General features: G+C 33.2%; 1 long non-coding RNA gene across 1 annotated transcript in view; it reads right to left on the bottom strand.

Annotated features, from left to right (window-relative positions):
- LOC112127326 overlaps positions 1-13426 on the bottom strand; it is a 107835-nt gene extending 94409 nt beyond the window's left edge. The window contains exon 1 of the long non-coding RNA XR_002910508.1: positions 13204-13426. This is a non-coding gene — a long non-coding RNA (uncharacterized LOC112127326). The remainder of the gene's footprint in view (positions 1-13203) is intronic.
- Positions 13427-18124: the final 4698 nt, after the last annotated feature.

Raw genomic sequence — 18124 nt, 5'->3', positions numbered from 1 at the left:
TCCTTAAAAAATAAAATGTTCGATGAATTGTTTTTTACGAATACGATTAATTGTTGTTAACCGTTATCTAGTTGTATAGTTTTTATGCATTTCTTATTTTAATCGTTTCACAAGAACAAATATAAAATTTTAATTTGTAATTTGTCAGTGAGCTTTTTCCGACTTTTAGATTGTGTTTAGGGTTAACCAGGGGTCGAACTTTACTATCCATTCCAAGTTTGTTCTCTTTCAAAATAATTTTTTTCTTAGAAAAAAATGGAATTCTGGGTGAAATGTTTTTACGAATACGATTAATTGTTGATAACCGTTATCTAGTTTGATCGTTTTTCATGTATTTCTTGTTTTAACCGTTTCGCAAGAACAAAGTTAAAAATTTAATTTGTAATTTTTCAGTGGCTTTTTCTGACTTTTGGTTTCTGCTTGGAGTTCGCGTTTTTGTAAAAACAACAAACAATAATAAAAATAATTCAAATGATACAATATTTCAAGTAATTTCAAATCACGTCTTGGAGATTTTAAATACGAGTAGCGATAAGGCGAGTTGAGCAATTGTTGGACCACTCGAAAAGATTAAGCACCTTTGGACACTACACACCGTAAACAAACGGTGACGACTCCAATGGGTAATATCCAGTCATTAAGAGATAATATTATCAGCCATCTCCCGTTTTCTACGTGATAGGTCCGATTTAATTGAGAAACTTTACGACGTACGTTGTTCGGAAATATAAAAAATAGTATCCTGAGATATGGTAGGAATGACCCCGATTTCATGCCGAACGGGAGGGTGTCAAAATGGAAGAAAGCAGACGAAAAAAGGGAAACGAGGTTTCACCTTTTCTACACGCAGGCTATCATCCTATTTGAAACCCTTGGTAGATTACACAGTTGCTTCCTTTGAAAAAGTAGGTCCTTTTGCGTTCCACGTTATGTCCTTTTGTAAATGTACATACATTTACTTCGAGTCGTATTAAATTTGTCACATTTTCGATCTCTTATCACTCTTTACGTATTGTATCTAATATAAATGTTTATAGGAAAATTTTCTCGTGAGGCCTGTGTGGTTGTAGTCTGCTCGTTTCATGATAATTTCATGATGATTTCACAAAAATTTATTTATCAAGCATTTGTTCGGAAAATCGTTCTCTGAACCTTTTTAATTTTTCTAACCCTTTGCTCAAACGTTTATTCAAAATTCACTAGTTTTCGTGGTCCGCTTGACCAATTAATATCATTCAATTAATTAAAGTTTTTAGTTGAGATAAAATAGTCAGTGTCACGAGCTGGATTCGAACCCACAATCTTCGTGACCACTCGATCCACTCGGACACTAACTTCCCATCTCAACCCCACCTTTTGAATTTTCCCACCTTTTTACCATTTTTCAAATGTAGCGTAATCTATTTTATTCTCGGCGACAAATGAAATGGCCACGGAGAGGTTAGGTGAAGGTAAACTTCATTTTAACTTATTAAGTTCATTAGTTTTCGTGGTCCGCTTGATCAATAAATATCATTCAATTAATTAAGGTTTTTAGTTGAGATAAAAACGTGGATCGAGGTGACGTTAGCTCAAGTGGTAGAGCAGCGGCGTATTTACTCGGAGATCGTGGGTTCGAATCCCGCTCGTGACACTAACTTTTTATCTCAACTAAAAACCTTAATTAATTGATAGTTTATACAAAACTTAACCTTCGCTCAATATTCAATCAAAGGCAGTATTCTGGGATTTTTCAGAACAAAAAGAAGAAAATTTTGCACCAACTACATGGCAGGTAAGTGGTTAAAGTTGAAGAACCTAAAAACAATTGAGAGATAATATCAATGTAGGCCAAATTTGTCTTGTCATTCGTTTTCTTCTACGATAGCGGTATTTATGATCTTTGTGTTAACCCTGTTAACTCTGTTAGGTCCTGTTAGATCGAGAACAATGATGACGTAGACTTGTAAGAATAAGCCAGTTAACATTGCTCGATTACAGGCCAGGGCCAATGTTTGGTGTTAGGTCGAAAATGTAGTCACATTGCTATCCGTTAGGGCGAAGGTAACCAACATGGCAGCCATGAATTTGACAGCTGTTTTTTGTTTATACGTATTTTTATTCTTAAAAATGCGTTAATTTAATAGACCAATACATTTCTTTTGTTAATTTCTGACTTGTCCTTATACTCTCATTCATATTAGATGCCTATCCTATTAAGCTGTAGGCCCAGGATACAAGTCAGGTATGTCAGCACGAATTAAAGCGTGCCATTTGTTAGTACTTTTCGAGTGCATAGATAGCATTTTGAATGAAAGAGTTGATTAATTTTCCTTTTCTATTAACGTCTGGCATCTAATAATTTAACACAAAAGAAAATCAAAACAAGTCTTCAAGGACTGTTACAGTTTTATTTTTGGTTCTGCCAATGGCCACGCGCAGCAATGCGGAAAAATTAACGTTTAACATGCTAAGAAAAGAAGGGAGCTTCACGATCTTACTGGACTTTTCTCTATTCGAATTAACTTACAAACATCGTGAATACTCCTAATAATTGTAGTTAGTTGTGAATTTTGGGGAAATTTATGTACGTTATTACGTAAAAACTCTTCTGAACAGTTTATCATCACAGTTGACTGAGGATGACCCTCCTCCCATTCTCGATTTCATTAATCCTCATATAATTCGAGGACGGTTGTCGTAACCGTGAAATCACGTCAGATTTCCATGAACGGAATGCCCCGAGTCTGCATTTTAACCCGGCCGTCTTTTGCTATCCTAATGGCAATATCGTGTTTAACCCAGACCATGGGAAATCGAAATGATAGTCTTATTTGTCGCTTCTTAACCAGGACCACTGCCTGTCTCCAGTTTCCTCGGCGAATCCGGGGAAACTCGCGGGAGACATCGCCTTGGATAAAACCCGCCGAGATGAACGGCTGGAGATAAGATTCCAAAGTTTTCACCGTGTCGGGCGTATTTTTCATATCTCGCCATCTCGTCCGGCAGGTGAATAATTTAAGCAGCGGTGTCCAGCCGGTTTTACTTTGATAAGCTACTATAAAAATACATATAAATTCTTAACCGGGAACTATATGACGATAGAATGTATAGTTTATTTTTCCCCTTCGCATTCATCCTGTGGCAACATAAAAACTACTTTGCTTTCTTTAAAAAGTCCTATTTTAGTTGCAGAGTGGCTTATGGCGGCATGAACCTCCCTACGTCAAGAAAAGAATATATATACAGGATGACTGGCGATAAGTGAAAATTTCAGGAGGTGTTTCTACTCACCAAATGCAACAAAAAACTTCTTATAAACCCCTGTCCAAATTTCAACGGTAAAGAAGTAATTTCAGGTTTTTCCACTTAGGTCAACTAAATTGCTTATAAACTTCAGAATTTCTGACTCTAGAAAAATCTGGTTTGTGTCTGAAAAAACGTTAAATTTGCTCTAATGAAACCTATTTAGATTGCAGAATTGATGAAAAAATTTTGCACGCAAAGTTCTGAAAAAAACAAAAATGTTGAAATTTGGGTTTTTTTAAGATGTTGGGTTGGTAACTGTTAACAACTACAAACTCCTAGAGCTTTACAAATTTCCTCAAAAGTTCTTCATTCAATTAGCTTCCAGGGGTATTCCCACCTTTTTGGATTGCTCTTCAGGAAGGCCTAAAAATTTTGCCTATTTTTGAAAAAACTTTTGTCGAATGCACGTTCCATTTTTCCAGAAAGTCTTCTGGCTCTTGAGTTTCGTGTCAGTTCTTTAATGTGCAATTCAATCAGCTGACAACTTCCTCAGGTTGGTCTAAATATCTCTTTGTTTCCTAATGCAAATCTTGCTGATATGCATCTCACTTACGGTTACTGCAACGGTAATGCTACTGGTGCAATGGGAGAGCTCGTTTTCCACATTGAGACGTTCCCTGAGTGAAATTGGTTCTTCTCACACAAAGAACGAGAGAAGACAATCAGTGAATGGACGTAGATGAGAAAATTTGCATTCTGTTAATCGTGATCCCGAAACTAGTACACGTTATGTATAGACCTTGCTGTCACACGGTCCTCCGTCGGGAAGGATTGTACCCTTGCCATTTTACGAGGGTGATTGACGTAGATGAGGAAAAAATCAACTCACTGATAGTGGTTTCGTTCCAAACTTTGCACCCTCGTAAAAGAATGAAAAAACCAGGTTCCCTCAGCCTCTGATGAAGTCGTTGGAGGTTGCGATCTACTGGAACGTCTCAATGTGGAAAACGAGTTTGGTATTCTTCCCTTGCAGCAGTAGCATTACAGTTGCAGTAACCGTAAATGAAATGCATATCGGAAAGATTTGCTTGTGCGGTTCAGCCAAGTATTCCAGTATCTGCCGTATCCTTACTGCCAAATCCATAATCCTAAGAAAAATCCTTGATGCTCCATTTTATATATCCAATGAAACACCCAGAGACCTAAATATTCAATATGGAACCGTTACCCCAGGCTTCATAAAACCATCCCAGACAACAGAAATCGGCGTCCAAAACTCTCATCCCTATGGCCAGGATCTCCTGTCCATAACATTGTAGTCTCATTGGACTATTCCAAAACACATAATTGAGTCGAATGATTAATGAAATTTACTAATTCTATTCGAAGCAATAAACCCGAACCCCGAATCGATTATGCACGAAAAATTGCTGAAACGATTCGTCACATGTAATTTGATGAGGGTCGTTAATGGGCATGGAGATAAATTTATTTCTGAAACCCGTCTGGCCGATCCTGATAAAAGTAATAAGACAATTATTTTGAAAATAACAAAATATGATTTATTGTGGATTTAAACAAATGCGGTTTTTGTTCAGAGCGGCTTTGCCCGAAAGAGGCATTTTATTGTACGTCTTATCTTTACTGTCTTTATTAATCAGGCTGTTTTATTTTTATATACGTGCTCGGAGTAAAGATCGTTGTGAACAAAAGGATAAATAAAAAGTTAAAAGGAAAAAATAAACGAATCAATCGGCCAAATACGTTTAACCTTGATCGCCAAAGGATTTTAATAGAAAGCAGCCGACCGTGGTGGCCATCCTGGAATCCCACGTGATCTCGATGACTCATGAGAAACACAAATGCTTGCCGCAATCAGTCGCAATTTTGAAAAATCGTCGCACCGAAAGGAAGAACAAGGATCTGCACTCAGTACCTAGGATTAGGAGGTGTCAAAAATTTTTATAAGGGACCCTTATGCCTGAGCCCATAAGTCATCCGCCTTCTTATCCGTCTTTCGAGGAAAAGTTTTCTACCCAGGCAAAAACTATCCTTTGAAAGGGGGCCAACAACTTGTAAAAAAAAGGACCGAAAATTCCTTTGATCCAAACGACCCGAAAGTATCAATTTAAGGAAAAATCTTAATAAACTTAATTCACGAGTTTTCGTGCTCCGCTTGACCAATTAATATTTTTCAATTAATTAAGGATTTAGTTGAAATAAAAAAGTCATTGTCACGAGCGGGAATGGCAAAAAGGAGGGAAAATTCAAAAGGTGGGGTTGAGATGGGAAGTTAGTGTCCGAGTGGATCGAAGTCACGATAGCTCAAGTGGTAGAGCAGCGGCGTATTTCCCAGAAGATCGTGGGTTCGATTCCCGCTCGTGACACTGACTTTTTTTATCCCAACTAAAAATCTTAATTAATTGAAAAATAAACTTATTAATACACAAAATACTTATTATCAAATTAAATGTCTTCTCGTGTATTATTTTAAGTCCAACAGTCCTAAAAGTTACACCTGCACACATAAATTAATATTAAAAGTATGACTTTTTTTTACCATGCTGTATGTTTTTGTAATGTTGATCGCCATGGTTCGGAACTACACATTAAACGATAGTCTACCCTCAATTACGACCCACGATACGTAGGTGTTTCCAATCTTTTGAGACAATGAACACGCCGGAACTGCCTGTTGATGAAGGCAATCATCGCCGATCATCTCCGAGCAGGCCCGTTCTCTCTTGTCACACGGTGTGAAGTTTTTGTATCGGACGAAACATCAACCTTTCAAAAATTGTGTGACATGAAGGCAAAATACGTGATAAATTTAAGAAAATATTTGATTTCTTGAGAATTTAGGTCCTTAGTATATAGTTAAAATATTTTCTGTTTGATATGCACGATCTACATTTTTTCTATTTTTAAACAATTTCAACATTCTAAATGCTAATTTTAATATGTTCTAGCACAAAATTTAGCATGAAACCTGCAAACTATTGCGATGACGTATTTACACAAGGTTCAAAAAAATTAATACCACTCAAAACTTAAACACTTTACCTCAAGGTGACTAATTGACGGTAACGATCCGGGGAAATATTTATTTGTAAAGGACTTAACTACTAAATCCTTGTTAAATATTATCATAATTTAGATCAATTTTTGTCTTATTTATTAATTAATTATTATTTATTAATATATTGTTACCTGATGAAAATTTTTGATAGATGGTTTTATTACCATAAATATTTAATGATATCAGTAATTATTCATTATAACATAAAACGGGAAAATTCCAAGAGAGTGAACAAAAACAGCGAGCACAATCGGACCCATGATGTTTATTGCTGTAACTAAATATTATATATTTAGTTTATTATATTTAGTTTATTATATTACCAAACTACTTCTTTCAATTAATTAATCCTTTTATGTAATGTTGGTTGAGGTAAAAAAGTCAGTGTCACGAGCGAGATTCGAACCTATAGCCTTCGGCTCAATACGCTGCTGCTCTACCACTTGAGCTAACGTGACCTCGATCCACGTTTTTATGGGGTGTTGGTGTCCGAGTGGATGGAAGTCACGAGCGGCGTATTGAGCCGAATGTCGCGGGTTCGAATCCCGCTCGTACCATAATTTTTGCATTTCAACGAATACCTTACATAAAGATTAATGAATTGAATTAGTTACTTATTTTTTATTAAACCTCAAGATCTAATAAAAGACTTTCTGATCTCGTTTAATTTGGTTTAAATTATTTTTAGATTATTTAGTAATAACAGTGACAAACCGATAATAATATGTTTCTTCGATGAAGCATATTTTACAACATGGCAGTACAAACTGTGTTTTCTTTCTTTTTACAATAAGTCCCCCTAACATTAAGAGTAAATAATTACAAATAATGCCGGAAAAAGTAAATATTGTTAGCAGATTAATCATGTATTCTGTTTCCATAAATATTTATTTTTCAATAATCTTCAAAGTGTTCATAACGAAGATAAAGCTATCGAAAACGGCGGTGAACGACAATTAGCGAGAATGCACGGAGCCAGAGATTAATCGACATAGATCAATTTGAGAACGTGCCAGTGAAATTTCACGATTTTTTATTTACACGGGAATTGTGTATGCTTCGTACATAAAAAAACAAAACAAATTTTATAACTGAACAGTATAAAATGTTAATCGTAGAAATTTTATCTAACGTTTAGTTTTAGTATAGATTTTAACGTGCCTAACTATATCGTAGGATTTGTCGATAGTTGTCGAACTCGGGTCCGCTAATTCTCGCTTGTTTCTTGCACTAAACGGGAAACATGAATTGTAATACAAAACAAATTAATAAACTGACGGAATAAACAACAGCGAACGGACTCAAAGTACAAATACTATTAACCAAATAATTATTCCGAATTCGTGAGATGCGGTCTGGTGTGATGTAGGTTTCAGAAAAACATTTTCTTTATCGTGCCAACGTTTCGATCTTTATTGAGATCATCTTCAGGGCCTGGGATTTAGAATCATTGTTTACATTGTAAATCCCAGGCCCTGAAGATGATCTCAATGAAGATCGAAACGTTGGCACGATACAGAAAATGTTTTTCTGAAACCTACATCACACCAGACCGCATCTCACGATTTCTGAATAATTTTCGGTTAACGGTCACTAATAACCAAATAATAATTACCGAAGTAATTTTTAAATTTAACACTTATGTCAGATCTTAAGTCTTCAGCAATACTTATTATACTTTCAACTTTTTTTCTTCATCAATTCTTATTGTATTTTCAAATTAATTAATTAATTTGAGAAAAGCAAAGTTACTTCCTAATTTAACCGGAAATTTAAAAACCACGCCAACTCTAATTACCTTCAAAATCTACAATTATTTATTCGTAGATAAGATTACAAAGTGTTATTTAAATGTAACCATTTTTTGAGCTTGTAAATGGCATTGACTTAATACTTAAGATACTTAAGACTTAATTAAATTAAAAAATAAAACATAAGTTAAATACAAAAGTTAAATCTTTATAAATATATGATTGTTAAAAATGTTTTGATCAATATTTTCCCTTTTTCTCTTTTTTTTTCAATAACACCGGCACCCCCAAGGGTTATATAACCTTTTAACATAGACCACAAATTTCAAAATCCTTCCGCAAAATGTGAATAATTTTTCTTTGTCGGTCCTTCCTCTACTGAAGTCATAATCATAGATATTTTTTTTATTTCAAAAATAATAATACAACAAATAAAAACTTCGAGCAAAATTCTTGAAAACGAATATTGTTAAACCTTTTCACAAGATGGCGTTTGTAGATAGATTTAAAATTTCCTAAAAACTTAAAATTATATATACTCCTGTTTATTTCTAAGACAATATATTTATTAATATATCTTAATTATCTCGCCATTTCCGAAGCCGTTATCATAGATATCTGTTATCAATAAAAAAATGAAAACATATCTCAGCAAAGTTCTACAAAACAAAAATTGTTAAACGTTTTCCAAAGATGATATTTGTAGATAAATTTAATATTTCTTAAAAACTGATAATATTGTTTGTTCTCTTGTTGTTAAATTATGTCAATTTATTTATTAATAAATCAAAATCAGTCAATCAAAACCCTAAGACCAAATATATTTTGATTAATTAAGGTTTTTAGTTGATATGAAAAAGTCAGTGTCACGAGCGGGATTCGAACCCACGACCTTCGGTGAATATATTTTGATTTTAATTCCCCCGCTACTTCTGAAACCACATTCATGCATATTGTTTATCAACAAAAAAAGAAAAAGCTTGTTTATTTTTATTTCAATACTAAAAACATACTAAAGATATATCTACAATTTCCTAATAAATAAAAATAAAGTTTGTAGTCTTAACAGTTTAATCTAGACTAGTAAATCAAAAGCCTACGACAAAATATATTTTTAGCCTTAATTTTCTGCCCATTTCTGTAGCCATAATAATAGATATTTTTAATAACAAAAATGCTAAAACATATTAAAGATATATTTAAAATTTCCTAATAAATAAAAATAAAGTTAGTTAACAGCTTAATCTAGACTAGTAAATCAAAAGCCTACGACAAAATGTATGTTTATCTTATTTCTCCCGCCACTTCTGATGTCGTCATCTTCGATAATCATGATGACCTGACATATTTAAAAAATACAATGTCTAGTATTACGTAAAGTTCACTATTTTTCGTGGTCCGCTTGACCAATTAATATCATTCAATTAATTAAGGTTTTTAGATGAGAAAAAAAGTCAGACGAGCGGGATTCGAACCCACGACCTTCGGCTAGATACACCGCTACTCTACCACTTAGCTATAGTGACTTCCATCCACTCGGACACTAACTTCTCATCTCAACCCCACCTTTTGAATTTTCCCTTATTTTTGCCATTTTGCAAATGTCGTGTAATCTATTTGATTCTCGGCGACAAATGACAAAGGAGGGAAAATTTAAAATAGATGAGGTTAAGATTGGAAGTTAGTGCCCGAGTCACGATAGCTCAAGTGGGAGAGCGGCGAATCAAGCCGAAGGTCGTGGGTTCGAATCCCGCTCGTGACATTGACTTTTTATCTCAACTAAAAACCTTAATTAATTGAATTACGTAAAGTATTACTATATGAAATTCTGTCGAACTGTTAACCAAATTTATATGTTCTTAGCTAAACAAAGAGCTTTTATGATCGATCATAACTTATTTGTTCGCTAAATTTTCTAAATTAATCATTTCATAATAAATATTTCATCTTTCTGTAAAATCATAAGTTTATTACAAAATAAATCCTTTTGAACTTCAATGAGATAAAATTTAAAAAATTAGTTATTTTCATACGCTACATTTATTGTAAATATTTTTTTACAATTCAAAACAGGTTAAGCAACAAATATAATTTGGTGGACATATGTATACCAGCTTGATCAACTAGCGTTTTTTTCGAGATGCGCGTATGTTAGAAAGGTGTGGTTCTCATCAGTTACAGATTAGCCTAAGACAGCTTTTTACCAATTTATCCATTTTTTGCATGTGGTACAGTACATATATCAGCGAAAAAACAACAAAGCTAAAGAAGAATCTTTGCGTACTATGGATTTCAATTGGTGATATTAATGCTTAAAATTTGGTACGCAACCGAATCAACGTTTGTTTTGATATTTTATCTCGCTCGTATTCCGTGCTCTATTTGCTAAATCATCTACTTCGACATTGAAACTGTAGTTACTATGTCCTCTAACCAATGCGATTTTTACATTTGTCCTTTTTTCCTTATTAATTACACCTGATGTCTTGTAAAACGTGTTTCGAGGTTGTTTGTTGAATTTCAATGAATAAAGGACACTTTGGCTGTTAGATAAAATCACTCCTTACTTGCATATCGTAAGCCTTCTCATTTGGCTGTAAATATCGAACACACAGTCATCTAAATATTTTGAAGTGGTTTTTAATGACGTCTATGAACACCATTAATTATTTTTGTTAATAATACTGAGCCTGGGCCAGTAAAATTGAAAGCCTACACTCAAGCACGTATTTTCTTTGTTAAAAAGATTATTTGGAGATCGTGAGATGCGGTCTGGTGAGACGTAGATTTAGAAAAATATTTTCATTATCGTGCCAACGTTTCAAACTTTATTGAAATCATCTTCAGGGCCTGGGATTTATAAACGTTGTTTAAATTTACAAGTGCATGTAAGATGTGAAAAAACTTATAAAATGCTAGAACTTACAGCCTAGTAACTACTGTTTATTGAAAAGTTGGACGAACACTTCAATCGGATACAAAATCTTCGATATTTAATGAGTGTATTTTTAATTAAAAAAAAACCCTCTAATATTTTATCAATTAATATTCTCTGATGCGACAAATCTTAAAATAATTTGTTATGATCATTCGTATATTTTTAACCTATATACGTACAAAGATTTTTTAAATTAATTTTTTTTGTTATTTTATGAATAATACTTTTAATTTCCAAAAAAATAATAAGAAGAAAAGTGTGCGATTACAATAAATGTAATTTAAAATGATATTAATTTATCCAAATTTTATTTTTTAATAATTATACCTGATTTGTTGGTACAAACATTTTCAATTTTCGAATGTTGGCTTTTTTTTAACGAAACACACCATTTATTTTTATGCTATATGTTTAAATTCCTTAAGCATTCAGGCCACATCACTGATCCCTCTTCAGAAGTACAATATTTTCTTAAAATAAATAAAAAATTATTTTTATAAAAAAACTGTGAGAAATCTTTCTGTGTGTTCATACCTCACTATTTAGCGAAGTGGAACTGTCATTCCAACAATTAGGGACAAAATAAATTTAATCGACCAAAGTAAAATTTTTATAATAACCTCAATAGAGAGAGCGGTGAAAAAAAAGTTATTGGTTTTATATTCATTGCTGGTTTAACAGACAAAATACAAAAAGGTTTAAAAAAATACTCGTAAGATTTCTGTTTTTATAACTACTTAAATAAAAAAGTAAGTACTGTCATTCCAACAATTAGGGACAAAATAAATTTAATCGACCAAAATAAAATTCTTATAATAACTTCAATAGAAAGAGTGGTGAAAAAAAATGTTGGTTTTATATTCATTGCTTGTTTAACAGACAAAATACAAAAAGGTGTATAAAAAAAGAAAGTCCTCGTAAAGATTTCCGTTTTTATAACTACTTAAATAAAAAAGTAAGTACTGTCATTCCAACAATTAGGGACAAAATAAATTTAATAAAGTAAAATTTTTATAATAACTTCAATAGAGAGAGTGGTGAAAAAAATGTTGTTAAAAAAAGGCAAAATACATAAATGTACAAAAAAAAAATGCTAGTAAAGATTTCTATTTTTATAACTGCTTAAATGAAAAAGTAAGTACTGTCATTCCAACAATTAGGGACAAAATGACTTTAATCGAACAAAGTAAAATTTTTATAATAACCTCAATTCAGGGAGTGGTGAAAAAAATATTATTGGTTTCATATTCATTGCTGTTTTAACAGACAAAATACAGAAATGTATAAAAAATGTGCTCGTAAAGATTTCTGTTTTTATAACTACTTAAATAAAAAAGTAAGTACTGCCATTCCAATAATTAGGGTCAAAATAAATTTAATCGAACAAAGTAAAATTATTTGTACTTGTTACAACGCTTATGTTGGAAAAACCATACAATTTCATAAAACCAGAATGAATCAACACGGAAAAATTGACATAAATCAGCGAAAACCACAGGATTAGCTCAAGATGTTTTTGAGAGGAAATATAAATTTCAAAATGCTAAAATTCGTAAAAAAGAAAAAAATGAAATCAAATTAAATTTAGAATCTGTACAGATAAACCGAAAACAATATAAAAAAATGACTCACAGAACATGAACTACCAATATAAAAATATTTCGAACATTTATCAAAACTAACCTAGACGGAAAGTAAAATTTGATTTAATGTGAGCTACATAATGTTTGTTATATTTATTGTTTTTACTTATTTGTATAAAATCTTTTATGTTGTAATTTTATAGTTATTGATTTTATATTTGTTATTTATTCTTTTTGTATTTTATAATATTATTGAGTATTTATTGTTTCTATTTATACTAACTCTATACATATATTTATAGTATTTAATTTATATATCTAAGTGTGATAAAAAATGTATTCATGGCTGCAAATTCTTAACATCTTAAAATTTAATTTTCACCAAAGATTTGTATAGTTAATAGCTAAAGGAAGATTACTTGCGGTTTTTTTTATAAAAAAAAGAATTGTTTATTTATTACAATAAAATATTGTATTTCTGAAAAGGGCCAGAGACGTGGTCCAAAATGTATTAGCAATTAAAATGTATGGCATGTTGTGTTTGGTTAAAAAATAACCAATATTCTATATTAAATATATTCGTTTATATTTAAAAAAAATCTGATTAGCAAAATAAATACATACATCAATGTGAGAATAATCCTTGTTTTCAAATCTTCTTTTTAACTGGAATGACAAAAGACACAACACAAGTCACTGTACACAAATAAATCTATTTCCCTGTTGTATTTATTTTTTTTTTTTAATTAGAAAATCCCGAAAAAACGCGATTGTGCAAAAACGAAAAAAAGTTCGAAAAGACGAACTTCGGTAAAGCAACGGATGGAAGTCGGTTCCCCTTCGGAAGTCGGGTTGAAACTGAATTGTAAGGCGCTCGCGAGGCGAGAACCGAGACTGGGCCCAGGGCTGTCACGTGACACTGACGTCAGAGACACTTGTTTGCAGCACCGAACGGCACATGTGTGCTGCACGCACGGGGGTTGGTACGGCCAAGGGGAAGCACACCCTCAACAAGAATTTTATCAGAATATATTTAAAAAAAAAAAACAACCCTTAATAAAACCTCAACAAAAACACACCCACATTAAAACATAACAGAAACACAAAAACAACTAAACAAAAAGGAAAGAAGAAAACATAACACAAAAGATCAATGTTTTTTTGGGTAACGGCGCTTCATCCATTCTCGCTACATTTTTCATCTTGAATATATTAATTCCATTAGAAATAAAAATTCCCACGACTTTACGTATTTTTGTAATTACAAGTGCATAATATAAATCTTAATAACATGGAATAGGGGGCGTCGGTGGCCGCAAGGTTTAGTCTTTGACACGGCGCTCATCACTGTAAGGTAAAGGTCCCGGGTTCGAATCCAGCGGCCCTGCATTCGAACCCGACATACTTACAAATGGGCTTTTTTTCAAAAACACCGGCACCCTGAGGGTTTATATGACCTCTGCTGTTGCGAACCCTCGTAAAAAAATATTTAAAAAAAAAATAAAAAAAATAACATGGAATAAAATTCGGCCTGGGAAAAGCCAAAATATACTTTATAAGTAATATACAAGTATACATAAAAATATCAAAAGTTTTATTTCCATAAAAAGAATGTCAGCTGTTTTTCGTGTTTTTTTTGCTTTAAGGTCAAACTAAAGCAAGTAATAAATGACTTATTAAAAAGTTTTAACTGGAAAACAGGCGGGACCAAACGGACCCGGAATATGATCGGTGTTCAAACAGCAAAAATTTTATTTCTGTAAAATTGAACAACTGTTGAGCCTTTTTTTGACTCCCTATTTGTCTTTTTTTCTATTTTAAATTTATCTTTTATTAAAATTTATAAATTTTATTTAGTGCAAAAAAATAGGAGGATTCGTTTTACTTCTTATGGAAATAAAACTTTTTTTTGAACAGGTATAACTTAGGTACGTTTGGTCTCTCTAATTGTCACAATTCCAATCAAAATTCGTCTCGTCTTGTGACATTTCGTAGTTTCGAGAAAAATTGGGTTTTGTAGGTCTCTTGGGCAATGGTTCAAAGGATTTTGGACTGTGGTGACTAAGAACGATTCGAATGGCTGTAGTAATGATGTGCAAATGATTTTTTTCTGGGGTTGCGAGTAATCTTTTGTCGATGTAAAACCCCAAATAGTAGACGAAATGGTTGACAGAAAATATAAAGTGTACATTTTGAGAGCAAACTCTACGAAAAGTCTTAATACCATTAGAAGTAAAAATTCCCACCCCATTTTTGGTACTACAAGTACATAATGTAAATATTAATAAAATGTAATGAAATTCGGCCTGGAAAAAAGTCTGATAGCGAGACTTAACGGATCCAGGGTCAGATCAGTGCTGAAATATCAAAGGTTTTATTTAATACGTATTTTTGATACTAGAAGTGCATACTATAAATCCTAATGTGTGGTGATTATTAGTGACCGTTAATCGATAATTATTCCGAAATCGTGAGATGCGGTCTGGTGTTATGTAGGTTTCAGAAAAACATTTTCTTTATCGTGCCAACGTTTCGATCTTTATTGAGATCATCTTCAGGGCCTGGGATTTTCAAACATTGTTTACATTTAAAAAATACATGTAGGATGTTGAAAAAGTGAATTTTTACAAGGCAATTATTTAGTATATGTTAAATGTAAACAATGTTTGAAAATCTCAGGCCCTGAAGATGATCTCAATAAAGATCGAAACGTTGGCACGATAGAGAAAATGTTTTTCTGGAACCTACATCACACCAGACCGCATCTCAAGATTTCAGAATAATTATAAATCTTAATAACATGTTATGAAATACGACCTGAGAAATGCCAAAATATATCAAAAGTACTATATAAGGATATACTTTATATAGCAATATATAATCAAAATTCGTCTCGTCTTGTGAAATTTCTTTGGTTCGAGGAAAATTGGGATTTTGAGGTCTCTTGGACAATGGTTCGAAGGATTTCGGACTGGGGTGGTTAGGGATGGTTAGGGTGACTAAGAACGATTAGAAGGCTGTAGTAATGATGTGCAAATGATTTTTTCTGGGGTTCCGAGTAGTCTTTTATCGATGTACAACCGCAAATAGTGAACGAAATGGTTGACATAAAATATGAAGTGTACATTTTGAGAGCAAACTCTACGAAAATTCTTAATTCCATTAGAAGTAAAAATTCCCACCCCATTTTTGGTACTACAAGTGCATAATATAAATATTAACAACATCTAATAAAATTCGGCCTGGGAAAAAGTCAGATAGCGAGACTTAACGGACCCAGGGTCAGATCAGTGCTGAAATATCAAAGGTTTTATTTCTATTTTTTTGCTTTACTACTACTTCAATATGAAGCAAGTAAATAAATAACTTATTAAAAGTTCTAACTGGAAAAAAGGCGGGACTAAACGGACCCGGTATATGATCAGTGTTCAAACAGCTAAAATTTTATTTCTTTAAAATTAAACAACTCTCAATCCATTTTGTCTCATTAGTTTCATTTTTCTAATTTAAATTTATCTTTCATTAAAATTTATAAATTTTATTTAGTGCAACAAAAATGGGCGGATTCATTTTACTTCTTATGGAAATAAAACTTTTTGTTTGAACACTCATAACTTAAGTCCGTTTGGTCTCGCCAACTGCCACATCTCCGATCAAAATTTGTCTCGTCTGTGACATTTTGTATTTTACGTTACAAAACTTTAACGTAACTCTTTAAATTCACCAATTTCGTGGTCCGCTTGACCAATTAATATATTACAATTAATTAAGGTTTTTAGTTGAGATAAAAAAAAGTCAATGGCACGAGCGGGATTCCATTAAAGGAGGGAAAATTCAAAAGGTGGGGTTGAGATGGGAAGTTAGTGTCCGAGTGGATCGCCGTCACGATAGCTCAAGTGGTAGAGTAGCGGCGTATTTAGCCGAGGGTCGTGGGTTCGAATCCCGCTCGTGACAATGACTTTTTTTCTCAACTAAAAACATCAATTAACTGTACTTTAACGTAACGTTTATAAATTTGTAAACGTAGTTATAAAAGACTACTTGGAACCCCGGAAAAAACTCATTGGCACATCACTACTACAACCGATCGAACTGTCGAACAGTCCGGTTCAACCAATGGTTCAACACCGTAGTCACCACTGTCCAAAATCCTTCGACCAATTGCCCAAAAGACCTCCAAATCCCAATTTTCATCGAAACTACAAAATGTCACAAGACGAGACGAATTTTGATTGGAAATGTGACAATTGGCGAGACCAAACGGACCTAAGTTGTAGTGTTCAAACAAAATTTTTTATTTCCATAAGAAGTAAAATAATCCGCCCATTTTTGTTGCAGTAAATAAAACTTATAAATTTTAATAAAAGATAAATTTAAATTAGAAAAAAGACAAATAGGGAGTCAAAATGGATGATCAGTTTTTAATTTCTACAGAAATAAAATTTTAGCTGTTCGAACACTGATCATATTCCGGGTCCGTTTAGACCCACTTTTTTCCAGTTAGAACTTTTTAATATTTATTACTTGCTGTAGTTTGATCTTAAAGCTAGAAAAACGCGAAAAATATAGGATTTTCTTCATACAAAAATAAAAATTTTGATATTTTTATGTATACTTATGTATATACCTATACACACCTATATATACTTTGGTATATTTTGACTTTTCCCCAGGCAGAATTTCTTTACATGTTATTAAGATTTTATGCACTTGTATTAACAAAAATACGTAAATGAGTGAGAATTTTTGCTTGGAATTTATACTTTTCGTAGAGTTTACTCTCAAAATGTACACTTCATATTTTTTGTCAATCATTTCGTCCATTATTTGGGATTTTACATCGACAAAAGACTCTTGAAACCCCGGAAAAAAAAACTCTTTTATCCATCATATTACTCGTTCCAATACCAGAGTCACCCCAGTCCAAAATCCTTCGAACAATTGCCCAAGAGACCTCCAAATCCCAATTTTCCTCGAAACTGCAAGATGTCGCCTCCATAAAACCCTAGACCTTCATCCCAACAAATTTCATCCGAAACTCTTTCCAAAACCCCTCTTTTAAGACGCCTAATGCGCAAATGTCCTAGTGATTTCCTCCCTAGAGGGAAAGGTGGCTCGTATCTGGTTAAAATGCACGAACTCATCTTTAAAAAGTCATGAAAAGCCGAACGACAGTTATGCCTGTTCATCATGCTAATCTGCCCCTTCCATAAAAGTCATGATTGTTAACGATCCGATTGAATATTGAGAAAGGTCACGGACCTTTTCCGAAGAGCCGGCCCAAGTACAATGGTGCGATACCGCCCGGACCCGAATAACAGTACGGTACGGTCGTACAGTCGTGACGCTACCGTTTCATAAATCGTGATCGGATCCGTTTTACAAAATCGCGGTCCCGTCCCGGCGAGGTTCGACCCGTCATGGCCTTTAACCCCGGACAGTTGATTGGAGAAAGTCCGTGACAACTGGAAAAAAAAGTTATACCGCTGTATAACTACAAATTATAGGGCGTGGGACAAATTGGAAGGCGATGATGTAAATACAT

Source organism: Cimex lectularius, unplaced genomic scaffold (genome assembly GCF_000648675.2).
Source record: "Cimex lectularius strain Harlan isolate CLEC.00 unplaced genomic scaffold, Clec_2.1 scaffold183, whole genome shotgun sequence".
Classification (NCBI taxonomy): Eukaryota; Metazoa; Arthropoda; class Insecta; order Hemiptera; family Cimicidae; genus Cimex; species Cimex lectularius.
The sequence above is the reverse complement of the archived record's forward strand: the minus strand, read 5'-3'. Positions and strand labels throughout refer to the sequence as shown.